This window comes from Triturus cristatus, chromosome 5_1, assembly GCF_964204655.1.
Source record: "Triturus cristatus chromosome 5_1, aTriCri1.1, whole genome shotgun sequence".
Lineage (NCBI taxonomy): Eukaryota > Metazoa > Chordata > Amphibia > Caudata > Salamandridae > Triturus > Triturus cristatus.
In genome coordinates this window covers 467,323,515-467,350,998 of record NC_140587.1, presented here as the reverse complement: position 1 = coordinate 467,350,998, position 27,484 = coordinate 467,323,515, and positions in this window count along the sequence as shown.

The following is a 27,484-nucleotide window of genomic DNA, read 5'->3' as shown; positions in this document are numbered from 1 at the left end:
AGTCCACCATGGGCTATCAACAAGGATATCCCTATCCTTGTAGTTTTATCTCTGCATTACCAGCGATAACCTCCCAAAATGCCGCTATCGCTGGATTTTTTATCACCTAGGCGGTTAACGTTGTTAATAACGCGATAACCAGGCGATATTATCCAGCGATAGCGGGCGTTAAAAAACTTAACGCTAAGCACTCTTAGCGTTCATTTTCCCTGTTCCTTGTTAATATGCCCCTTAATTAGAAGGGGTGCCATCTTTAAATAGTCCAGCTTGTATTTGATTACCCATTCTATTTTTAGTTGCAGTTTGATTATTTCGATGTGTTTCAAAATAGTGTGAAGAGATAGTTTATTTTTCGTCTAAGTTCCTATCAGTTTTATCCAACCTTAACAGTCTATGATGCTTTTGTCCCCTTTGGCGTGAATTTAATGGTAGGGCAGAGGGTTTCGATCACAGTGAGAGCCCTTTTCTTCAGGTTTTTGGGGCATATTAGCAACAACCGGCGATAATTATCGCTAAGCGCACTTAGCGCTAGGATAATTATCGCCGGCTAGCGTGGATTTTTATCGCTGAGATAGCATGCTATTAGCAATGCTTATCTCAAAAGCGATAAAAATCCTAGCTTTAACTGCCAAACGTGAGATTATCGGTGGAAACCCAGCGATAATCCAACGAAGTTTGGCGATAGCTTGCTGATAGAGTCTCACATACTTAGCCATGATATAAACCTTCCATAGGATATCATGGCTAAATCAGTTTCAAAGCAGGCGTAAGGAAAGTAGCAATAACAGAGGTTATCGCTACTTTTCTTGTCGCTATCCTGCTTTGTGTGAGGCTTGATAATAGGAGAAATGTCACTTAGCGACATTTCTCCCATTATCCTGGGGAGGAACGCCCACTTTGCATCTCATTAGAGATGCAAAGATGGGCGTTAGGAATTCAGGCGCTAAGGCAAGGTTTCACGCCATAGCGTGACCTTGCTAATATAGCGAAAAAATTATTGCAGCTTTTCGGCCGAAAACGGCCGTAAAAGCGGCGATAATTTTATTTCGCCGCCTTGCAGATATGCCCCTTTGTTTGGAGTTAAGCCTATTAGCAGTATATTGTGCACCTCAGCTGTCCTTATCGTTTAACACCTTTGTGAATTAAAACCTTCAAGTCTGTTGTTTACTTATGTACATCATCTATCTTATTCAGCTTTTAATTCGGTGTATCTACTACATTCCTGCTGAATCTATTTTGGTTCTTTTGTCATTTTACAATCGTATAAAGTATCAGGAAAACATTTTCATTAGCTAAGGTCCTACCGTAGTATTCAGAGTTAACTCTACAGCCAGCTAACTTGGGGGCATATTATCAAGACAGGTGATAAAATTATCGCCGCTTTAGTGGCAGAAAACTGCCGCCAAAACGGCGATAATGGGCTTGAATATATGCTCTATGGAATTCCAATTGAAGCTAGGTTAGATGTCCTTCACATCTAACATGGGCTTCAATTGGAATTCCATAGAGCATATTATCAAGCCCATTATCGCAGTTTTAGCAGCAGTTTTCTGCCGCTAAAGCGGCGATAATTTTATCGCCTGTCTTGATAATATGCCCCTCAGTTTGGGAGACTCGCTCCTTTGCTGTACTAACTACTGTCTCGAAGATAGTCGACAAAGTAGTCTGCATTAATAGTAGGGTCTCGACAACTGAGTGTGCTTTTGCTGCATAAGAATCTCCAATTACTAACCCTCACACTCGCTAGTATCAGCATCTTGTGCATCCACACTGAAGGCCCGATTCACAGAATTAACTTAAGACAAAATTCTAAACTTACTACTTTTGGTATTCACAGAATGCACTTACTACTTTTGGTATTCACAGAATGGATTTACGACTACTAACTTCACGTCCGCACTCGCGCCGGAAATTCTGGCCCGGAGGCGGAGCTTCCGGCCCGGAGGCGGGGCTTCTGGCCCACAGGTGGACATTTTGGCCATGGCTAAATCTCCGCCACTGGCCGGAATCCCCACCTCCGGCCCGGAAGCCCCGCCTCCGAGCCGGAATTTCCAGCCCGAGTGCGGACGTAAAGTTAGTAGTCGTAAATCCATTCTGTGAATACCAAAAGTAGTAAGTGCATTCTGTGAATACCAAAAGTAGTAAGCTTAGGATTTTGTCTTAAGTTAATTCTGTGAATTGGGCCCTGTGTTTCAGTACATCTGTGTTTTCATTCCATCTATTCCATCTATTCAGGAAAAATATTTTATTCAAAGAAATGTTAAAATCCTCATTGGATTGCGCCATCTAAAACATTTCAGCATCTGTGTTTCATTGTGTTTTTCTGTTCCAGCTGGAAACAATATTGGGTTGGAGGAATGTTCTTCTTCAGTAACATCCACATTGGAACAAGATAAGCATCAGCAATCTTTTCGCTGTAGTTTTTATTTATAAAGGTTTCAATTGAATTGCTGAATGAATGTGTAGGTTTTCAGGCATAACAGCCAGGGCCAGCTCCTCCATGTGAACGGAGGAGCGTCGCCCCATTGCTTTCTCGCAGTGCAAAAAGCAGAAACATAAAATGGTATTATAAATACCATTTAACGTTTCTGCTTCTCGCACTGCAAGAAAGAAGAAGGGTTTGGTTGGGGGCGGGCGGGTTCTGCTCTAGGGCAGGAGAGGAGTGGCTTGCCCACTGCTGAGGACGCTGATTGTTTGATCGGCCCTCTGGGGCCGACCAAATCAGTCATGCACACTCCTCTGCCTTTTCTCCATGCAGGCTGCATGCAGGAGCACCGAAGCAGAGACGACGCGGGACCGGGCTGCCAACGGTAAGTTAACCTTTTAGTTTTTGTAAATTAAACCTCCCCCCGTGCGAACCCTCCCCACACAACCCCCTGGCCCCCATCCGCGAGTCCTGCCGGCCGCGACTGGTAACAGTTAAGATTTTGCACTGGGCAAGGCAGCAGACTGTAACGCGAGAGGGCTCTACGAGGCCATAACTTTATCCACAGTAACCTGCTAAATGACATTTGCAGATGTAGAAAAGCACAGCATGGTAGAAACCTGAATCATTGGCCCAGCAGCAGTTACCTTTGTCGGATTGCTTTGGCAGGTTGCTCCTGGTACTCTGGAGGTCTTTGAAGCCAAAAAGTTTCAAGGTCTGATGGTTCCAGGAAAAGTTAGGATGAGTTCATTTTCACACCAGTCAAGTGTCCAGAAGCTTATTGAAAGCACTTGAGTCTCAGGACTCACTCCAGCACAGGCCTGCTGCAGGGTCCAGGGCGAGTCCAGTTGGAGCTGTCAGATGGGCAGTTCTAGGAATGACCCTGAAATGGGCAGTTCCAGGTATGAACCTTAGAGTCCACTTCTTTGTTCTGGGTGCAAGATCGAGAGCTTGTCTAGGCTTTGGGGCTCTTCTCAGATCACAGGCAGTAGGTTCAGTCATCTTCTGGTCTTTCACAGGTTCAGAAGTGTTCTGAACTTTGGGCCACATTAGGATGGCAGGCGGATCGCCCCCGCCGGGCCAGCGGTGGTCACCGCCGGGCCGGCGGGGACGATCCGCCCACCATCCACACATCAAAGACCCCCCGCCATATTATGATGACTGGGGGATCTGCGGCAGACGGAAAGACCGACCGCCGGTTGACTCGTCGACTGGGCGGAAAAAGAGCATAACATGGTGGCGGTGTCTGTTAAACACCGCCATCCATATTATGAAAAGTGCGGATATGAGCCTTTCCATGGCGGTGTTTGCCTCCATGGAATGGCTCGTGGTCTTTGCTGTTGGGGACCCGTACTGGGCCCCCAGGGTGTTGGGAGGGGGGGTTCACATGGGGGGATACTTATGGTAGCACCCAGCATTGGCATGCACACAGTGGGAGGCACCGTGCCTATCATGTTGTGCATTCAAATGCACAACATGCATTTGTACCATTGCTGCGGGTGCTGCTGAAAGCACTGCCCGCTGCAATGTTAAAAATATGTGATGCGCCCGCCAGTGTGGCGGGCGCATCCTAATCTCTCCCACGGGACCGCCGCACATGTGGCGGGCAGTCCCGTTTTCCGTCAGGATGGCGGGCACTCTTAGTGTTTTCTAAGATCGCAACAAATTAAGAAATATGGTACACTACACTTATGATTACAAATATTCAATTAATCATTGATAACCTTGGTATTTACAGAGAGGGTACCTCCAGTGAACTAAATAAAAGAGGTTATGTCAAGACCACAATCAGAGGCACTCTTGTATACAGACCCCCAGGACCCTGTCCGGCTTGCTGCAACACCAATTCCAACTTCATTGCCTCCCTAGCCATCAACTGCTATGATTACGTCCTACTCAACAACCTAAATTTCCACGTCGATGCCCCCAATGACGCCAACTCCACCACTTGACCGGAGAACAGGAACAACAGCGGCCTCACCCAACTGATCACTGAACGCATGCATAAAGCCAGCTTCACACTTGACTCCCTTTTTACCTCCAGCAATAGTATCAAATTCAGCCCTATCACAGAACTCACATGTACCGACCATGCCATCGTTGACTTCACCATCTCTGATGCTAAGCCCACCATTACCAAGCACCATAGCCCCACCCATCATAACTGGAGAATGGTAACTGAAACACAGTGTACACAGCCCTTAGCACCACCCAAACTAAGACTTCTTCAGACCTCAGCCAGACAGCCCTCATCTTCTCCAGCTCACCATATTTGTAGACAGAGTCACCCTGATGAACCCACAAGACGCTTGGTACACCCAGAGCACAGAACCAGCAAGCACACCTGCTACTGACTTGAGAAATGATGGCGTGCCTAAAACAAAACGTCCGACAGAGGCCCACAGAACTGCCCTCAGAAACTACTACCTACGCATCAAGGAAGCCAAGAGAGTGGCCTTTACCGGCCACATCAATGCAAAGAGCAACCACACAAAAGAACTCTGCAAAATAGTCAACAAATTCTCCAACCCAGCAGCCACTGAGAGCACCATCCACCCATCCCAAGAACTCTGTGACACTGTCTCAGGCTACTTCCACAACAAGACATACAACAAGAGGGAGGATGTAGCCTTAGGGCTAGAGTGGTTGACCTCGAAGCTGGGCAACTGGGTTTGAGTCTAGGCAACAACGCTCAACATCCTGTAATTCTGGGCAAATCACTTAATCTCCTCGTGCCTACCAAAAATGAATATGTCCATCTGTAACGAAACTGGTGCTCATGTAAAGTGCACTGATACCCAATGTCGCGGGTCTAGTTCGCGCTATATAAAACTCTAAAAAAAGAACTCTCAACCCAATGCCCTTAACCTTAACAGCCTCAACCAACCAATGCACACTGGACAAACGATCACCAGCTGGTCTCCGCTCACCACATGGATCACCACAGCCATCATATCTTCTGTCCACTATGGGGCACCCACCGACCCCTGCCCTCACCAACTCTTCAACCTCGGAACCAACCTCATTAGCACAGAACTCACCAGCATCATCAATACCTCCATCTCCACCGCGATCTTCCTGCACAGCTGCTAACATACAGAGTTCAGACCCCTCCTGAAGAAACCCTCCGCCGCCCCAAACAAACTCACAAATGATTGACTGATCTCCTTGCTTCCCTACCAAGCCAAAGTACTTGGGAAGGCCTCCTGCGATTACCTCGCACAAACCCACTTACTTGACGCCTGCCAATCATAATGCCCGTCAACCACAACACTGAGAAAGCACTGATCACCACCACAGATGACATCAGAACCTTCCTCAAGTTTGGACAGATTGTGGCCCTGTCCTCCTCGACCTCTCTACTGTGTTTGACATTGTTTCCCACCTCACCCTCATCAACAGACTACATGACATCTGTATACAAAAAAACATCCTCAAGTTAATTGCCTCCTTCCTCACAGGATGCATGCAGAGCATCCATCTGCCTCCTCTTACCCTAGAATCCAAACACATAATTTGTGGCATACCCCGAGGATCATCTCTCAGCCCTACCTTTTTCAACACCTACATGACCCCCACACAGACATCGCCAGATTCCGCAGTATAAACATGATTTCTTACACAGATCACATTCAACTCATCCTTTCGCTCAGCAAAGAGCCCCTCACTGCCAGAAATAACTTCTGTGATGCCTTGGCCAATGTAGTCAACTGGATGAGAGACAACTGCCTTAAACTCCGCTCCAACAAGACAGAAGTCCTCATCTTTGGGAAGCACACATCCACATAGGACCATATCTGGTAGCCAGCAGAACTCAGACCAACACCCACACCCACAGACCATGCATGCAACCTAGACATCATCCTCAACAGAGAACAGACCATGAAATGACAAGTCAACCCAGTGACCTCTTCGGCGCTTCCATACCATTTGCATGCTCCACAAAATCTTCAGGTGGATACGAGTCAACACCAGGAAAACCATCACGCAGGCCCTCATCATCAGCCACCTTGACTTCGGCAACGCCCTTTATGCCGGCATCTCCTCCCAACTCCTCCAAAGACTCCAGACCATACAGAATGCCAAAGCCAGACTCATCCTGGAGCTCCACATATGGACATCAAGACCTGAAATGACCTGCCCCTCCATCTTTGGACAGTATCCTCCCTGCTGGACTTCAGAAAGTGAATCAAGACCTGGCTCTGTGACTGAAATGTCATACCCAGAGGGCCTAGATATGCCTCAGGGTGAAAGTGCTGCACTTTACAAATGCTGATTGATTGATTATGCATTCAGTAAATCTGAACTTTACAAATGCTGATTGATTGATTATGCATTCAGTAAATCTCAACTTTAATAAAGTAACATTTCTTTATTTAGCACAATGTTGGACTCAGCCAGGATTAGAATTTTGAACTGATGATCCTACCGTTTCCACTGCTCTGCATATCGGTGATGCTCTCTTATGCTGGCTCTCACCCCTTATATTGTTTCTTCATTTGTCTTCTATACTCAGAAGGCATAGTGTGTGCAGGCTCAGGTTACAACATAAGAGTCTGATTTAGAGATTGGTGAATTGGGTGCTCCTTAAAAAATGTGGTAGATGTCCCATTCACTACAGTTATGATTCCCCCACTCTATTTAGAGTTGGAGGAACCACAACATTTCTGATGGCGGAGCCTACTTTGGCTCTTCTGCCAGAAACCTTTGGACATTGAGCAGTTGATCAAACTACTTCAGACCATCTACACTATGGGGTCGATTCCGATCCGGGTCGGACAGCTCTCCGAGAGCTGTTCATAGCCTTACCTTGCGACCGACACGTTCCGGGAGCCCGTGCGTCCGGGCAATGAAGTACGATGCGCATAACTGACACAATTCCGACCGGCACGTAGGCTGCGATTCCAGCAGCATTTCCCTTACGAGCCGTACCTCCGATCGCCCATCCGAGTTGGTCGGAAGCAGTTCCCACAGCAGTTTCCGGCCGGACAATTACGATGCGCAAATCATACGCGCCGGATTGGTCACCACATACAGCACGTCACAGCATCCGGGAAAGCTGCATATCAGGTACGATTCACACCAGAACACAATCCGCGGCTACGAGACGGACCAGCTAGCAACGGGTACGAGACGGAGCAACAAGCAGCGTGTACAAGATGAACACATCATGAAGCCCATCGCGCAGGTCATACCAGTACTGTACATCTATGACCGGATCAGGAACAGACGCGGACGGCGCAGACGGTAAGTCAGACACCCACCACACAAACAAACGACACGTACCCGCCAAATGTCACACACACCCAGGGGATCCATATCCTGTCCACTAGCAACAGGCCACCATAGGGGTTGCATGGCCATCACCACTATCAGCCCCACTCATAGGGGACTTGTTGCCCATCACTAGTGCCATCCCCTCTCAGGGGGTATGTTGCCCATCACCGCTGCCACCTCCACCCATAGGGGGTATGTTGCCCATCACTACTGCCACCCCCACTCATAGGGGACCTGTTGCCTATCACTACCACCACCCCCATTCATAGGGGGTATGTTGCCCATCACTACTGCCACCTCCACTCATAGGGGGTATGTTGCCCATCACTACTGCCACCACCACTCATAGGGGACCTGTTGCCCATCACTACTGCAACCCCCACTTATAGTGGGTATGTTGCCCATCACTACTGCCACCCCCACTCATAGGGGACATGTTGACCATCACTACTGCCAACCCCCACTCATAGGAGACCTGTTGCCCATCACTACTGCCACCCCCACTCATAGGGGACCTGTTGCCCATCACTACTGCCACCCCCACTCATAGGGGACCTGTTGCCTATCACTACTGCCACCCCCACTCATAGGGGGTATGTTGCCCATCACTACTGCCACCCCCACTCAAAGGGGGTATGTTGCCCATCCCCACTGCCACCCCCACTCATAGGGGGTACGTTGCCCATCACTACTGCCACCCCCACTCATAGGAGACCTGTTGCCCATCACTACTGCCACCCCCACTCATAGGGGACCTGTTGCCTATCACTACTGCCACCCCCACTCATAGGGGACCTGTTGCCTATCACTACTGTCACCCCCACTCATAGGATGCTGTGTGACTATCAATATCAACACCCACACCCATAGGATGGGTGATGCGCCACACATCCATATTACACCAACATTAGGTATGTCAGCAAAATACATCCCCACTAACATCATGACAACAGTGTGTAGTCTGTGACAAATGCCCACAACAGTGAATATGATTTCGAACATACAATGTAACTCCCATCACATGTGTGACCAAAAACTGAGCGTGGCCTACACAAGGCAAGCATCACAATATCACTGTGTCAATGTGCACTAACCCACCCTCACTGTGTAGAACAAAAGTGAAGTGTGGGGTTCCAAACTGCAGCAAATGTTGAGCATTGTGGTAATGGGGTCTAAACCCACCATCATCACAGTGACCAAAAGGTAAGTGTCATCATGGTAAAAGCTGCAAATGCCAAACAGCATGTATGATCCTGGTCCCAACACATGAAACACTTTTGAAGCAAAGTAGTGGTTGTGTCCCATACCCACAGAAATGTGGTGTGGCAAACAGTGCTGTGAAAATCTAACATACTCTCGGCCATGTGCAGGCAAGCACCACCCATGGGGGCTGACATTGCATACAGTGTACAATGACACAAAAGCAGAAGTGACCATCATAATGCATACACACATCTCGAAAATAGACACACAAATCAATACATCGTGTGTAGACTGTAGGTGTTAGGTCACAAACTCCCATTCCATGGCAGCAATGGGACCTAACAAACAGGATGAATATGCAGAATGATGAGATATGACTCACAGGGACAGCAGGGAAAATCACCCAAACAACATCCAGCCAATGGCCCACAACAGCAATACCAATGCACTGGTGCAGATGCACAAACACAAACAGGCAACCTCACACTGCACATCTGACACAACATGTGTGTGTGTGTCTCAGTATCCCCAGGCAACTACACAACACATGAGGGGGGCTGAACCACAGTGACACAGATGTGGACACAGTGCAATACAAAAGTAACCCATCAATTGGGCTCCCCTTAGGGGGCAATCAGGCATTGTGAGATGAGAGGGATCCCAACAGACACATGTGACACAAGCTGGAATGAACAGCAACTAAAACAGCAAGAGACTGACACACAACAGCACTACCCCCAGGGACCACACATTGGGGTGACACAAACAAAGCGCCAGGACACTCTTTTTGAGTAGCCGTGCGCTATATAAAAGAATAAATAACATAACATAACATAACATGCATGATACATCTAATGTGATGCCAAAGATGGATGTCGTACAAACTGTGAAACTCAGACATGTGTCCTGTGCCACAAACGTACATCACACCTACACAAACACAAATCACTCAGCATGGCCCGTCATCCAGGGACAAACGTGAGGTAGGGGCCGAGCCTTGCAAACATTCACATCTGTCCACCCTCAACACCACACACCCTGAACTGCACCAATGTGCATCAGTGAAGCCCACATGTGACATTGCACATGCACCCATGACAAACACAGTAATGTTGGGCTGAACTAAGGTGCACAGACTCATCACACAAGGACAGTCTACAACCCTGCTGAATGACAGACATACTGCACAGTATGCGGTACATGGCCATGACGTCAAAGCTCCCGTAACCTTCGGAATAACTGCCACAGTGCCAGGACAATGCAGAAGCCAAAGAGAACCACAAGGCACACATGCTGACACCTTCCAACATTGCACCTCTGAACCTGAAGAGTGGGAGAAGTCACACACACATATACATGTCTCAATCACCGAAAGGTACCACATAGGGACAACTACATCATATTGCGATATTGTGCCTTGGGGACCCCTGACTGTGTCCCATCTGCGTCTGACCACATCATCACCACTCAGAACTGACAAATCCCAATGATGAAACACCAATGAACAGTAGGGTGTCATACACCCACATATCTGGTAGCCCAGGACAAAGATGTGGGGTGAACACAGGACAACTCAGCAAGCATTAACAACAGGAACATATCAAGGAAACACAGCCTGTGTAGAAAAAAGGATGTGAACACACACACACATGCTCACACAACACACACCATGGGCCCAGGCAATGTCACGGAACAGCGCACTTACTTGAGGGGACTCAACTCCCATGGAAGCTCAGCTGTGCCAAACATAGTCCCAACAGGTCTCAGTCATGTCAGCAGAACACTTGGTCAGTCGTCCATCAGTTACCACCCAATGAAGGCTCTGGTCACATCAGCCTGGGTACAGGAGTGCCCCTTAAGTTATCTGCACATTCACAATACATATGTCTAGCAATTTGCACAGAGGACCCAGTTGCTCCTACACCAATGATGCCCACAGCTGCAGGTCCAGTGGAGATGTGCTCACAGTCAGACAAATTGAACAATGGGAAGCACATCATATATGCATGGGTGCAAACCACAGATGTGACCATGCAAATGAAATGTTTACAGAGATGTTCACAAATTGTTAATCATGACACACCCAGTTTGCTTTAAAGGATGACATGGATACCGACCAGAATAGGGTACATATCTCATGGACCACATGGAGTACATCACATCAACACCTCAGTATTCCTCATTGTAAATTCAGCATTATAACTGCAAGGTCATGGTAAACATCATCAACATAATGTACAGCTAAATCAAATTCACAAGGATAACTACAAATGCTTTATTCAGCAAATTTGAATTGCAAATGCAAAGTCCTTTCAAAACAAAGGCCAATGGCCAGTCCATATCCTAAGTCAAAAATGGGATGTGAGTGACAACTGTCAAACGTTGCTTGCCTGCAGTGCTAAGGACAGGGGACATCCACTCGGAGGGGCATACATGGGGGCAGGCCAGGCAACGCAGGGACAGGATCAGGGCTCAGCAGAAGGAGGCAGTGAAGGGGTAGTGGATTCAGGAGAGTCACTGGCAACTGCAGTGGAGGTGTCTGACATAGTGTGTGCAGTCACAACTGTGGGGCACAAGTCAGATGGGGTGGGTGCCGGCACAACTGCAGTGGGCAGGTCAGATGGAGTGAACTGTGTCCCCACTGCAGTGTCCAAGTCAGACGGGGTGGTCGTGGACTCCACTGCAGTGCCCAACTCCATGGGAGCGGAATGGGGTTCAGCTGAGGTCGGCAGGACAGAGGGGGGGCCTCGGTCCCCACACCAGTGGCACAAACAGTCTGACCGGGGGGTGGGGGTAGAAGAGCAAGTGGTGGGGGGAGGGCCTGAGCATTTTGGGGATAGTGTATCTGTGGGTGGGGGAACCTGGGGCAGGGTGTGGCGGGGGAACCTGTGGAGTGGCGGCCTGGGGATGGAGGACGGAGACTGTGTCGTGGAGCTGCGGGCGGGGGTGGGGTCTTGCTCTTCCGGTTCCGGGGCGGCTTGCGGGTGGGGGCCTCAGTCTGACTGCGCCTGGGGGAAGGTGTCCGGGTGTGAGGGGCACTCCCCTCTGTGTGTCGGGACTTCCTCTTCCCCTTGTACGCTGGATCTGCTGGATCAATGGGGAAGAGGCCAAGGTCACAGAGAAAGAGCTTCTGGGGAGATGGGGTTGCAGGTGTGGCAAGGGAATGGGTCTTGGAGGGAGGGGTATCAGAGGACTGCGGAGTGGTTGTGGATGACTGTGTGTGTGTTTGCAAACCATCCCCTGTGAGTGTGGTATCAGTCCCCTGAGGTTGCCTACGTGCACGTCTAGACCTTGGTTTGGGTGCTTGTGTTCTGCCCGTGCCTGTGGGCTTGGGTTAATGTGCTGGTGCGTGTGTGCTTGGGACAGGTAGGGTGCTAGGAATCGTGGATGGGGCAGGGGTAGGAGGGGTGAGGGACTGTTGGAGGAGGGGCACTGCTGCCATCAGGGAGGAGGCCATGGACTGATTGGTTCTCTGTAGGGCAGACATGCCCGATGACATGCCCTCCATGAACGACACCAGTTGTGTCAACAGACTAGTGTGGGCATGGAGGACACTCAGCATTGATGTCTGCCCTACATGGATCTGTTGAAGCAAGTCCACAGACTCCACACTCAGGGCAGCAGGGGACACAGGGGTAGGGGGTGCGGTGCCTGGCACAAAGGAGACATGCTCCTGAACACGTGAGCCTCCACGGACCTCTGGGATGGGAGCCGATGGGAGGGTGGTGATGGTGGTGGTGGTTGCGGTGGTGGGGACAGCCTCACTAGCTGGTGTTTGTTGGCCGCTGACACCCGCCTCCACAAGGGTGTCATCCTCCGAGCTGCTGTGGTCCTCAGCTGGGGTGGATGGTGCTGAGGACTCCTTGGGGTGGCTCCACTCGCCCTCCATGCCACTGGGCCCCTCCAACTCCTCTCTTTCTGTCCCAGTATGGCTCTGTGGCTCCTCCTGGTCCGTGGCACTGTCTCCTCCTGTGGCCGTGGATGGATCTTGATAGAATTAGGAAAAACAGAACAAAATCAGTCACCTGCACTGACCGCACACACCACAGTGAGTACAGCACATCACAGGGCAAGCCCTGGCATCATCATCTGAACACTGCTCAAAGTGCTCGCACTGTTTTGAATAAGCCAATTGTCAGTCTCACCTTCAACCATGGCACTCATATCCCTCCTGGACTAGCACCCATATGTCTGTTGCATGTTGGATGCTAATACCCCAATGTGCAGACATGCACCACCTACACAGTTGTTGGACATGCAAGTGAACATGTAGAAGTTTGTCACTATACACACATCACATCTCTTACCACTAACTCACTACAGGTGTCAGGAAGAAGGGATGGCCAGAGTCTCATTTCACATGATTGTGATGCATACCAGCAACACACACTATGATGTTCTCATGTCCTGATAGTCAATGCCACAATGGGGTGCATGGAGCACATTTGACTCTAATGCAGTATCACTCATAGCAAGTTAAATGCCATGGTACAGGCATGCCTGGAAAGTCAGTCATCACTGTCTCCTGTCACAGGGGCAGGGCATCCAGACAGCAACAGTATGCACTGTGTCACAATCATAGGATATGGGTAAAGGAAACTCTGCAGCTGACAAGTGCACTTGTCCATCCCCTGGAATCAACATATCCCGGACCCAGATTACTCCACATCATACAAATTAGCCATATGAGTGTATGCGAACACAACTCCCTGAACATGAGCACCTCACAGTCTGCTGTGCATTAAACACAGCTGCCTGAACTTCACAGTTGCATAAACCATTGCGCACTGTCAAGTGATCACACACCTATATGTCACACAGGTCTTGTCTCCTATAGTCACATCTCAGATGTCCTGCTGACCCTCAAACTCATGAACACCCCAGTTGTCCTAAAAAGGAAGCCACACCACAATGACACAGAGGCAGACACCTAAAGGCACATGTCACTAAGCACAATCTGTAAGTTGATACACAGTAGTGGGAGTACAGAGTGTTTCTAAATGCCCTGGAGTAGGCATGACTGCCCAGGTGAAACAGTGTATAGCCCTGGACAGTAGTCAGGTGGCTAAGCAAGTGTGACACACTTGATATGCATACTCCTGAGGCCCATAATTTGGAGTCCCTGCTGCATGGGTGTGTTTGAAATACCCCAGGCATATGTGGCAAGACAGACCAGCAATTGGAACACATATCAAGGGCACACACAGATCACATGTCAGATCTCAGGCATTGTGTAAACAATTGACCCACCCATGAAACACACAACAGAGTCACGGTAACAGATGCTGTCCGGAACCTGAAGTATAGCTGACTGCAGGGACACAGTGCCCTAGTGACACAAGCCACAGACTGTAGGGGCCACACCTGTGGATCAGATGAGGAGGGTGCATCACACAATTGAGGGACATGAGTCCTGGACTACAAGACCTACGTAATGTGGAAGTGTGACCAGGCCAAAAGACTGCAAATAGCATGTGAGACATAGTACACAGATTAGGCATGGACTTACCCCCTCCTTGCTGCTGTCTGGCCTTCAGCTGCCCATCCAGGTCCGGGAAGACCACCGCCAGAATCCTGAGCATGTGGGGGGTCAGGGTCTGGTGTCCGCCCCTCCTGTGAGGAGGCGACAGCTTCAGCTGGACCCTTGCGATCCTTCGGATCTAGCCCCGAAGGTCCTACCACCTCTTCTGGCAGTTGCGGATCCGGCACTTGTAGACCCCCACTGATCTAACTGCCCGGGCGATGGTCAGCCAAATCTCGTGCTTCTGGTGGGCATCAACCTGTGAGGATGACAAAGTGAAAAGTCCTTTACCACACATGCCACATATTTGTGCTGCACACAGTTGGATATACATGTAGTCTTCACAAAGGTAAATGAGGTACACAGGTAGTGCACCCATGGAAATGGACAATTGCCCTGCATGTCTGACATGTTAACATTGCCTGGGAATTAAAAGCTTGCACAAATGCACTTTTGCTACAGAACACCTGTTCATCACATGTACATACACACTTTGGGGGTTGAAAGTGTCAGTGAGTACGCTTGCCACTGGTGTACACACTGCTAGTACTGCTAGTCAGACAACATGCACAATTAGCAAGACAGTGGACTGCACACTCACCTGCTCCTCTGGTTTCCCATACAGCTTGCAGTACTGTGGAAGAAGCCCGTCCAGCAGGCCCTGGTTCTCCTCCTCAGTGAAGGATGGGGCCCTCTCCAGAGTATGTGCCATAGCAGTAGCCAGAGGATGCAGAGACAGCAGCAGTGGTAGCAGAGATGTGGTCCAGTAGCATGTAGTGCAGGCAAGTGAGCTCCCTGGGGGCCGGCCAGCCTTATATCTGTGCTGCAGAGGCAGAATATGTGCCATGTGTCCTAAGAGATAGGTCCAACATGGTTGCATTCTATGAATCTGGCCAATCCATGGAATTGTACGACTTGTACACGTCTTCCGCATTGTTAAAACTTTCACCTTCATGACACCCTAGAATTTGCAACATTGTTGTAGGCATCCAACTGAATTTTGAATCCGCGTCCGTCTCCATGACAGTCCAAAGCCAATGAGTGCGCACGGTTCGGTCACACTGACTGTACAACACGCAGTTTGAAAATCCACACGCACCCGTCTCCATACGATTCAATGGGCTATGAATGCGCACGGCTCGGTCCATGCTTGCCCGACACGTATGCATAACAGTCACCCGCCTCGGTTCACATTGCAGTCAATGGCCGAGGCGTGCGCACGGCTCGGTCCATGCCTGCACGTCGCGTGTGCATTATAGTCACCCGCATCAGTTCACATTGCAGTCAATGGGCTATGCATGCGCATGGCTCGGTCCATGCCTGCACGACGCGTATGCATAATAGTCACCCACATCGGTTCACATTGCAGTCAATGGCCGAGGCGTGCGCACGGCTCGGTCCAGAACTGTGCAATGCGTCTCTGTAGAAGTCACCCGTGTCGGTTGACATTGGTGTGACGTTTTGATGGATTCCACACACAATTACTTGCCAGGGACTCAGGTGCACACCCACCATACTACAGCATGTGCCACACTGTATCCCATGGCATGTAAGGCTGCATTACCTGTGTGTAGGGGGCAACATTTGGTTTGTTGTGTGGCACTTTGGTGCAGCCACTCCCAGAATTCATGCATGTGTTCATGGGGACAGAATTCTTTGTGTGTGGTGCACATTACCACTGTGATGTGCAACTGTACAGTTATGGGCATGAGTCATGGACACAGTTGCAGGTTGGATATGTTTAGGACATGTCATATACACCCTGAGTCCTGGGTGGGATGGTATGTACGTCACAGTGAGACCCATGGCCACAATTCTGATGTACACCCACAGTCTGTGTGCATGTTGTGTCTCAGATATGTCTGATCCCATGTGCCCAATAGGAGACAGTCTCCACATCCATGTGGTTTGTGCATCAACATTGATGTTGTGTGTGTGTCTCAGAGACGTCCATGTAGGGCCTGTAGAGATAACAGTGGCCACTACCTGTGGGACTCATGGTTGTTTTGTGGCATGTACATGATACTCCATGTCACGCCAGTGTCCATGTGGCAATACAGGGACCCTGGGTATCTGCCTGGTAAAGAGCTGTGATGCCTGGGAGACATCAGGCCTCACTTGTCATTGTGGTGTGTGTTTGGAACGTGACAGCAGTACACAGGTGCTGTGACACAGCCTAATGATTGGCCATTGCGCTGCATGTAACTTATGTAGACACGTGGACTTGAGATGTGAGATGATGGGAATGTAGGTGACATATGTGTTCATACCCAACAGCACACACCTCAGTACATTGTGTATTGTCATGATGTATCATGTGATATTTTGCTTGGTCATAGCCACATGGGTGGATGAATCGACAATCTTCCTTTGTTCATCTCTGTACTGCAGGGCACCAGCTGTCCATAGACCATTCCCAGACCTTGAAACCATGCATGAACACAACTGCATCCGATGGTACCACTTCACCAGGCCACTGATTGAGGAGTTGGCGGAGCAGTTGGCGCCACATCTGCTACCTGGCCGGACATACCCTACAGCACTAACCCCAGAGGTGAAGGTGATGGCAGCCCTGCACTTCTTTGCTACCGGTACCTTCCAGTACACTGTGGCTACTGCTGGTGGTCTGTCGCAAACTATGTTCAGTCGTGTGCTACGCGATGTCTTGGAGGGGATGTTGCATTTCCTTGACCTGTACATCAAGTTTTCTAGCCCAGGTCAACTCACTGAGATAAAGGATGCTTTTTATACACTGGGGAGGATGCCGAACGTCATTGGATCTATTGATGGTACACGTGTGGCCCTGGTACCACCACGGGCACATGAGCAGACATACCAGAACAGGAAACATTTCTACTCCATCAATGCTCTGGTGGTATGTCTAGAGGACATGTGTATCACACATGTGTGTGCACGTTTTCCCGGTTCTGCGCACAATGCCTACACCATGAGGAGTAGTTGCATTGCAACGCTGATGTCCCAGATGCCAAACCAGCGTGCCTGGCTTGTCGGTGTGTACTGACTGTTTACCATTGTGTGTGTTTGGCAATGTTGTATTCCACCCTCTTTCAAAACTCAGCTAATTGTTCAATTATTTGTATGTAGGTGACTCGGAATACCCCAACATGCCGTGGTTGCTGACACCCCTCAGGAACCCTGTGACACTAGCCGAGGTGCGCAACAATAAGGTACATGGTCGGAGCAGGAGGGTGATTGAGCAGACATTTGGTCTCCTGAAAAGCCGCTTCCGCTGCCTGGACAAGACTGGAGGGGCCCTCACATATGACCCTGCAAAGGTGTGCAAAATTATTCTTGTATGTTGCATGCTACACAACATGGCAGTGCGGAAGAAGCTGCCTCTCATCCAGGATGACGATGACCTACCTCCGCCACCTGTGGAGGATCCAGGCCTGGCCCACGATGCCAGTGATGATGATGATGAGGGTGACGTCCGCACACAGCTCATCAACAACTTCTTCACCTGAATGTGAGTTTACAGGGTTGTTATGTAAATGTATTGAGTTAGCCTGACATGTGTTGGGGCTGCTCTGTTGCTGTTTGAGTGTGTCTGTGTGCGACTTGACTGGATGTATGCAGTGATGTGTCCTTTCAGGTGGTCTGTACTCCACAATAGTGTCGAACTGTTAACTTGTTTCTGTGTAGGTTTATTTTGACATGTTTTGTGCATGTGTATTGCATTTCTCTCTTGTTTTGCTGTGCTTTTGACTGTGTCTTGTGTCTGTCCTTCCCAGGGTACTTTGCCTGTTGTTTGGTCAACACTGACCCCCAACACCCAGAATCCAACACCAGTGTGGAAGTTGTCAATTCCCATCAAGTGATGTGCCACACACCCCGGGACTTCAATTCTCCGACACTTTGGGACCGTGTGTCCACTGTAACGTACAATTACCTTGCAACTATTGTGGAATAAACATGTTGATGATGTGTAATGAACCTGTGCTATGCTTTGTTAGGTGCGTTATCTGTCTTCGCACATCTGACTGACATTTGCTTACCTCACCTGTGGGATTGTTACCACTGACTGTGGATAGGTGTGGTGTCTGTGCATACCAATGTATTTCAGGTCAACATCATTGTGTGGGATGAGTTACATGGACATGGTGAGTATGTGTTGTGGTGCCATAGTGGTGTGTCTCCCTCACATGTGTCACATCACCATGACTCACATAACGGTGCTCACATTGTTGTAGTATTTGGCATGCACTGTGTTGTTTAGCAGTTCAACATCTCCATGACACATGACAAGTTGGAATCACAACAGAGGCAAGTATAGTGTACTGGTGAGTTTATTTACAAACATGTGTGAGGACAGTGCACAGGATGGTGGGTGCTGTACATTGGGATTTGAATCCAAAGTTCACAGTAGAGTTGGAAGTGTTGCTAGCTGAAATGTCCAGAGTAAAGTTCACAGTCATCTGCTACATTGGACCAACATGAACCCTACATGTCATGTAGGCGAGTTGTGTTAGATACGACAAGGTGAACGGGTTGCGCACAAAGAACATTGTCCAGACAGGTTCAGAGGCCCTGGGGGATGTGCAGGGACATCTGCGTCTCACTTGTCCTTCTTCGGACGACCCCTCCTCTTCTTCCGGGGAATCCTCAGGTGCAGGCATATGCGGTGCAGAGGACTCTCTGCCAGAGTCATCCTCCCTCCCTGTGGCACTGGCAGATGGTGCGGCAACAGATGTTTTGGCCACACAGGGAGGTGTGGACATGTTGGTGCTTATCTGGCGGAGGGATTGGAGTATGTCCCGATGCACCGCAATAAGTGCATCCCACTTGCCTCCATGCGGGCATGATGGGCAGCCTGCTCCTGGTGAATGTCCTTGAGGATCCCTACCTGGCCGAATCCTCCGGTGCTATCCTGGTATGCATCTATGATGCGTGCCAGTTGGGGGTCATCATGCAGTCCAGAACACTCTGCAAGGCACGCCCTCTGCCTACCACCCCTCCCAGCACCTCTATTCACACGGGCAGGACCTGCGTCAGCACGCACATGTGACACTGGCCCCCCTTGGGTGTTGTTGCTGGTGGTGTTGTCCGTAGCTTCCTGGGGCTCCTGTGTCCCTGTGCCGTCGGTGTTCTGTGGCCTTGGTCTGTCCGTGTTGGCAGGGGTGCCCTGTCTATTGCCAGATGCTGGAGGCATCGGTACAGGGGATGCAGATGTTGGTACTGCTGGTGCTGCATGATGACTCGCATCGGAGGTGCCAGGTTGTTCGTCGTCATCCAAAGAGGACAGAGAAGGATCCACACCAGAGAACTGAGGGTCCACCAGAGTCTGGGACAGGGACTCCTCTTCATTTGCTGCTGTGTCCCCAGCACCACCTGTGTTTGGAAGAGACACACAATGTAAGTTATGTTTCTACAGGCATCAATGGTTCACATACATGACATTTTCTACTGTATGTCAGGATGCGTGCCTGTACACTGCTTTGTCCAAGGTTGTCACGGAGAGAGATTGATATTGTAGTGGCACATTGCCCAGCCAAAATGAAACATTTCAATGTGCATGTCGAAGTGTGCGCATTTCCAGCTCATGTTTAGATTTGGCTGTACATGGCCATTACTACTCAAGGGCCATCACGTTGCTGACACAGGTGTGTCATCCCTGTACACATTTGAGCTTTAACAAGGACATACGTGCAATTCCACTAAGTAGATGTTGTAAGATTGGGGCATGTGTGGTATCAGATTTTGCTAGTCTTTGTGTGTCACATTTGTGTATTGGTACGACATGATCACAGTCCAGTATGCCTGTGATCTCTTTGGAGAAAGTGTTTTTTTCCTGTGTTCCTAGTTCCCATCTCATTTTATACAAGTGATGATGTCACCATCGTTAATGAGTCTGGTGCTGAGTTTTGTACGTGCATATGTGATTTGACTTGTCAATGTTCTCCATTGTGACATGGATTGGGCAAGGTAGCACTCTGGCTTTTCAATGCTCATGACAGTGAGAGCCGGTGGTGTGTGTGTTGCAGTTTGGCTGCTGTGAGTAGCATGTCTCCTCCAATGCAGTCCAGGTTAGACCTGGTGTCTACAGTGTCTATGTCAGTGAGTGGTGTGTTGTGTGAAGGATGCATATGTTGCAGCACGATGTAGGTGTAGAATGCAGCTCACAACAGAACCGAGTGTGAATGAGACCATGCTATGGTGTCGGATATATATTGGTGTGTCCATTCCATTCACTGTCAGATGTCCCCTGTCAATGATGTATATGTGAGTTCCTGTGTGTTTTGTGCAATGTATTATATATGGCTCTCCACACTTGTCATCTGCAAGACACACCTCCACAGCCAGGCCAGGGGGCACCCCTGGACAATGCAACCCCAGACAGTGAGTTTGAACATATGGTTGCAATGGCTGTGTGTGCGACCGTGTTTGGTTTGGCCAGTGCATATGTGTGATTTTCAGCCACATCATTTATCAGGCCCACGTGTCAGACATCTTGCCCGGGCATCATCTTTGTGAGTGACTGGTACCACATGTGCAATGTGTTTTAGCAGAGAAGGTGTGTGTATGGCCAGCATTGGTGTTATTCGTTTTCAAGTCAGGACCTCCTTCTCCCCAGGCCAGTTATCCCATCATGAAGCGTGCCACCATTGCAGTGGGTGCAGGTTAACTTTCAGGATGTCAGTCAGTGCAGTCCTGGTGTTTGTTGGTGCCCAGTTCCCAGCATGGCCTTGTGCTCCCCACAACAGAGCCCAGTGTCAGACATCTTGTCAGTCCATTCCCACTCCCTGTGAGGTGAGCATGGTTCAGTGTGAGCTTGCTGGGCCATGTGGGTGGTTGGGGAATGTCTGTGACTGCAACTCCCATCATCCTCTTGGCTACACCCCCTTCCCAGCATGCCCATACTTCCTTCCTTTTGACTCTGCTTCCCTGTGAGAGAGTGTTATAGCAATGGCAAGATGGCTGACTGTGAATTCCTGGTGTTTGTTTGGCTACAAGTCCAAAGAGTGCCCCTGTGCTTTACCCAGCAGCACCCAGTGCGTTGTATCTTTGGGTGATATTTCACAACAGTGTAAGACAATGCATTCTACCCGGTGAGTTGTGTGGAGTTTGTGTTGAGGGGTGTGTGTGTCTCCACATGCTGGTAAGTATGGTCAGAGCTGTCAGTCCTCCTTCCCACCCGGCCAGACATCCCACCATGAAACGTGCTTCCATTGGAGCACGTGCAAGTTGTCTTTCAGGATGTCAGTCAGTGGTGTCCTGCTTCTGATTTGCGCACAACCCCTACCAGGGCCTTGTGCTCCCCACAGCAGGACCCAGTGTCAGCCATCTTGTCAGTCATTTTCCACTCCCTGTGATGTGGGCATGGTTCAGAGAGGTCTTGATGGGCCAATTGGGAGGGGGAGCATTATCTGTGACTACAAACCCCATCATGCTTTTGGATACACTCACTTCACCTGCATACCTACTATTCCTTTGTGCCACTGCCTTGCTCTATTTGTTGGTAGGTTTGTACATGTCATAACACAGTTACAAGTGACTATGAGATAGCAGGTATTGTGTTTATCTGACTAGCATACATATCTTGAGATGATTATCTATTGGTTACTGTGGCTTTGCTATCGGTGCATGGTTTCACTGTCCCCTTGCCACACAATATTGAGTATGTTGGTTGTGTACTCACCAGGCTCTGGTATGTCTGCTAGACCATGGACGCTCTCTGGTGGTAGGATGTCCCGCACCTTCTCCTCCCAGGTCCTGAAGTAGACTGGTTTGACAGGAGGACCACCACCAGTGCGCTGACTCAAGGCGTGATCTTTCTCGATGAGTTTCTTGACCCTCCTGCACATGTCATACCACCTGTTCTGGATATCGTCCTTTGTACGCAACGTTGGTGCTTGTGCGTTCACCTTGTCCACAATCCTCACCCACATCTTTGTTTTCTGTGACATGGGGTCCTTTGGACCAATGTACCAAACAAATGTGGCTCTTCTCTGATGATCTCGTCTACCAGCACTTCTTACTCCTTATCTGTGAACTTTGGATTCTTCTTTGGGGGCATGGTGATGGGTGGTGGTGGTGAGTGATGTGTGTGTGAGGGTGCAAGTGAGGGTGGGTGAGTGTCAGTTTTGCTAGCTGTATGTGTGGGTGCTTTTGGTGAGGTGCTAATGGTGTGAAAGTTGTGTGATGGGTGAGTTGTGAGTGTGTCTGTGGTTGCTGTGTGATGGTGTTTTCTGCTGGCTGTTGTATTCAATTTGCAAAGGATCATGGTAGTGATTGGTGTCCTTTATATAGGTGCAGTTGTGGGTGTGTCTTTGTTCCAAGTTTTTTTTAAATATTTATTGACTTTGTCATTGCTTGTTTGGTCCTTTTTTTGTATTTTTTCCTTTGGGTTTTCTAGGCATGAAGGAGACGTTCTTCTGACCAAGACGGACGCTGATGTTGGCTCGTGCAGGCTTCTCCAGCTCTTTCACGCTGACTTTCTTCTGTGTTTCATACGCGTCAGTCGCGGAGATCTCTATTCTTCAGGTCCCTGTTTTCTGTGCGTGACGGTCATGCGACTTGGGCTCCGTGCGAGTCGGTCTGGTTTTACACGCATTGCATCGTACTGCGCGGTTCGGACATCGCGGGTACGTGTCGGTCAGGTTCATTCCTGGTGCGTGTCGGTCGGTGCAAATCACGTCCGTTTTCCAGGCGAGTCACTGTTTTCCCTACGGCTTGGTCGTACGGCTCATATTCCGTACGTGTCGGTTGTAATTCACACGCATCGTATCGTACTGCATGGGTCGTACGGCGTACGTGTCGGTCGGTCTCCGTTCCGGGTCCGTGTCAGTTGGTACATTTTATGGGCGGAATCAGCCCCAAAGTAGTCAAATAGTGGACTTAGTTGTTGTTCATGTTGTTTAGAAAAAGGGCTTTCTAGTAGTATGTTGTAATGTTCAGCAATATCTGTTACTGGTACATAGGCCAATGCGATCAATTTTTTTATTTGGGATGCAAAAGATGTATTGGTTGAGTACTTTACACTCAGTGATGATTTTTGTAGGTGACTCCATAAGCATTGATTAAAATGGTAATAACACCCTTGAATTGAGGTATGGGGGTATGTTTTTAGTACGTTGATCATTGATTGCTCAAAATCTATAATGATTTTTTGAGGGAAATAATCATTAGTTTCCTGTTTTACTTTATTTAGCATTTCTACGTAGGTTGAATTGTGTTTGTTAGGTAGTAATGTGTAAATAAAGGGAATATTACAATTTTTATGTAGTGCATGGAAAGTGTAAAGTTGGAAGAATGGTTTGGGACATGTTGACAAAGTTCCATCCATCATCCATATATCAGCTTGTTGAAGTTTAACCAAATTAGTTGCTGTACCAAACATTATTATTCTTTTTTCACTGCATTTATTATCATAGATAATAAATGGCTCTTTCTTGAAAGTAATAGCTTGTTCAGGGCTAATTATTACCTCGTCAAAGGTTTTAGGAGTTGGTGTGGAAGTTGTTGTAGACCTTTTGGTGCGCGCTATTGTTCTTTTCAATGAAGCTATGGGTGGCATTTGTGCAGTAGCTTCTTTGGGAATTTTAGGCAGCTGTTCTTTTAGAATTGCACTTGTTGGTCTTTGTGAGCTTGTGCTAGCTTCTTTGATTGTTTCAAGTGCACCTCTAACTTCTATATCTGTAATGTTTGGGGGATGATTATGTTCCCTGGTGTACATTACAGGGGTTTCTCTTGTTGTAGCAAGGCCGTAACATTTATTGGAATAATATTTAGAACATTTCCAATTTACTTTTAAGCCAGTTTGTTTCTCCTGCGTGTAAACATATCCCATATAACATAATAACATTTTTCCTTTCTGGGATGTTATAAACTGTGCTCCTTCAGTCATTTGGATGTTGAAAAATCTATAATAAATGTATATCAGAATTATTAATTATGTTGTTATATATATTAATGTTTAAAAATATAATTTTTTTAAAAGTATACTTACAAAGTTTGGGGCCGATTAGGATGGCGGGCAGACATTAGTTGTTTACATTTGTATGTTATTGTTAAAAGAGTATTAGTTTTAGTTTTATTTTGTGTATTTTAGTTTACTTACTTTTGGTAGATTATTAGTAGTTTTTGTATGTTGCTCTTCTTAGTTTTCGGTAGAATTTCTGCAGAGTTTCTCCTTCTTCAGCTATTTTCATTTGAGGTGTGAAATAAGAGTTAGATTTGTCAGTTTTTATAGTGTTTATTATATATTTAGTTTAATTTCATTGGTCATTTTTAAACTTGTGTGTTTCTAATGGTTAATTTATATTTTTTTAAATTGTTTTGGAAGTTGTTTTCCTTATATGGAAAACGGTAATTAAGAGTTAGTTTTTTTTTAATGTATTTATGTTCATAGATATTTGTTTATATGTTAGATTATATATCTAAAATGAAAGTAATGCATTTTATAGTATGAAAGTTCATATGTGGAAATGTTTTTAATAGTGTATCATTTATTTTAATGTTTTGTTATGTTATTTTTGTTAGAAAAAATGTGTTTAAATTAATTTAATTTCTAATATATGTTTAGGTATTTATTTGTATTCATGCATTTTAATTTTATTATTTTTCTGGTTTTTTATAGTCGATATATTTAAAATAATGATATTTGTGTGGTCGATATGTTTGTGGTCGATATTTTGTAAGTAGTGTATATTTTTAATAAATGTGTGATATTTAAAAAATCGATAGAAATGACTACGATATTTTTGATATCGATGTTTCTGTTGTACGATATTATTGTTTTGATATTTTAGTCTTTTCCTAATTAAGTATATTGGGGTCCATTAAGATGTTGGGTGGTGGCACCACTGCGGTGCTGGCGGTGTGGAAAAATGCTTTTTTCTGCCCGCGAGCAGCGGTCCTCACGTCCACCATATTAGTATGGCCAAACCTAGCCCATTTCCTGGCCGCCGCGGTGCGACGCACACCACCATCAAAGTGCGCCCGCCACCGCGGCGGTGGGAGCCAATGGAGACTCACTGCCATGCGGAATGACGTCCGCCCGCTCCACAAATTAGGATGCCCCAAACAAGCAGACGCACCACAGCAGAGATACTGCCCAACCAGAGACGGCGGAATCTCAACAGCGGAGCGTGAAACCAGAGTCCCTGTCCACACCACCTGGTCATGACCGCCATGGACCCAGCTCTATACGTCTTTCCGGTGCTGTACCTGCTACATCACCAGGAACTCATGGACCGCTGTGGACGCCGCCGCAGGTACACAATACACAAACACAACACACAACACATGGGCTGACACAGGGACCAAATCCACATGAGACACCCTGGTGGGGACAGGGACTCATCCACAAGTGCACCCACACATCACCCACCTGCCACCAGGTCACCCCTCTGCATCCTGGACACACATCTTCCTCGACTATGCAGCAATGTGAACACAAGGGAATACATGCGCACAATGCAGAACGCAGGGCCAGGCATGGGCAGGGCACAAAGACCACAGGGCCACACCCCCTCCCACCACACAACAGCACACCCCATGAAGGCTCATGCCATGTGCCCCTCCTGTGCACACCATGCACAACAAGCCAGGTCAATACACACCCTGCACCACACAACAAACAACCAGGGAGACAGACACTGCAGGAGTGGCTGCACAGGAACACAAGGCACAGAAGCACAGGGCCAGGGAAACACACACACCACCACAACACCACACTCAGGGAAACTAAAATGAGGACAAGCACCAAATGAACACATACAAGGAATTAACATCCAAATGGACACACAGCCTGCATAGTCACACATACACACCGCAGACTGACACACAGACACATACACACTCCACATGCCAACATCAATGGAGCACAACAAATAGGAAAACCAAAGTGGGCTGCACACAAATGGAAGGCCATGGAGGCACACAACAAGAATGTGTACATCACATGCAAGACAAGGAACAGAGAACAACACCCTCAGACCATCAAAGCACACATGGCTGGTACAGTCAGTGAGGACAAACCACAGACATCACAGTGCAACAACACAGGGAGACAGCAAGGCAAACATTGTAGAGGCACAAGGATGAAAGGAAGGCCCTGAAGTCAAACTGTGAACAGCCACACATACGTATACAACTACTTCACAGGAGTATGCCAGCAGCACTACACACAGGGCCCATTGACACACCCCATGACTGACAAACACCAGTAGGAATCTACACACATACCCCTCTCGCAACCGCAGCACACAACACCAGTGTCAAACACACTGAAGGCTGACAATACTTGCCAGACAACACACACACACAAACAATCACACACTCTGGGGGTGGCCACAAACATCACACACACACAGGGATGCCACAACAAATGTCTGCACAAAAACAACACACAAACACATAACCCAACATAAACACACACAGAACCACAACAAGACCACACATGCCCTGTGCAGCTAAACTGTGGAAAGGCAATGGGAGCACAGACACAACAGGAGGGCACAACATCATCACTCAGGAACAATGCACAGTCAACATACCACAACACACACAAGAAGTGCACCATCACAGAATAACACAGCCACATCAAACAAACAACAGATGCACAGGCGAAAAAATCACATAGCAAACACAGCAGGACATCAGGGGATGCACACCAGGCAATGACAAGGCAACAGACACACACAGCACTGCATGCACGACAAGCAGTGTGTGCACCCCAAGCATACCAACCACACACAGACAACAGTGACAGAACAGCAACCCACACAACACCATACATCACAGCACAAAAACAACAGCACACCCAGGAAGTGAAGCAGTAACACAGACAACACACATACATCCAAGACAACACCAACAGATGCACAAGTCTGGGACGCAAAGGTGGAAATAACTTGACCAGAGGACTGGGCAGCACACACAGTTGGACTGCATAGGAGCAACCATGACTGCCAAACAGCACCAGCACATCACATACAACCCATTGGGGAAATGCCCTGAGTGACACATTGACCCTGGACAAAGAACTGCACCATAAAGCACGGTGTCACAAATGAAGTGATGGGGAGACACACACA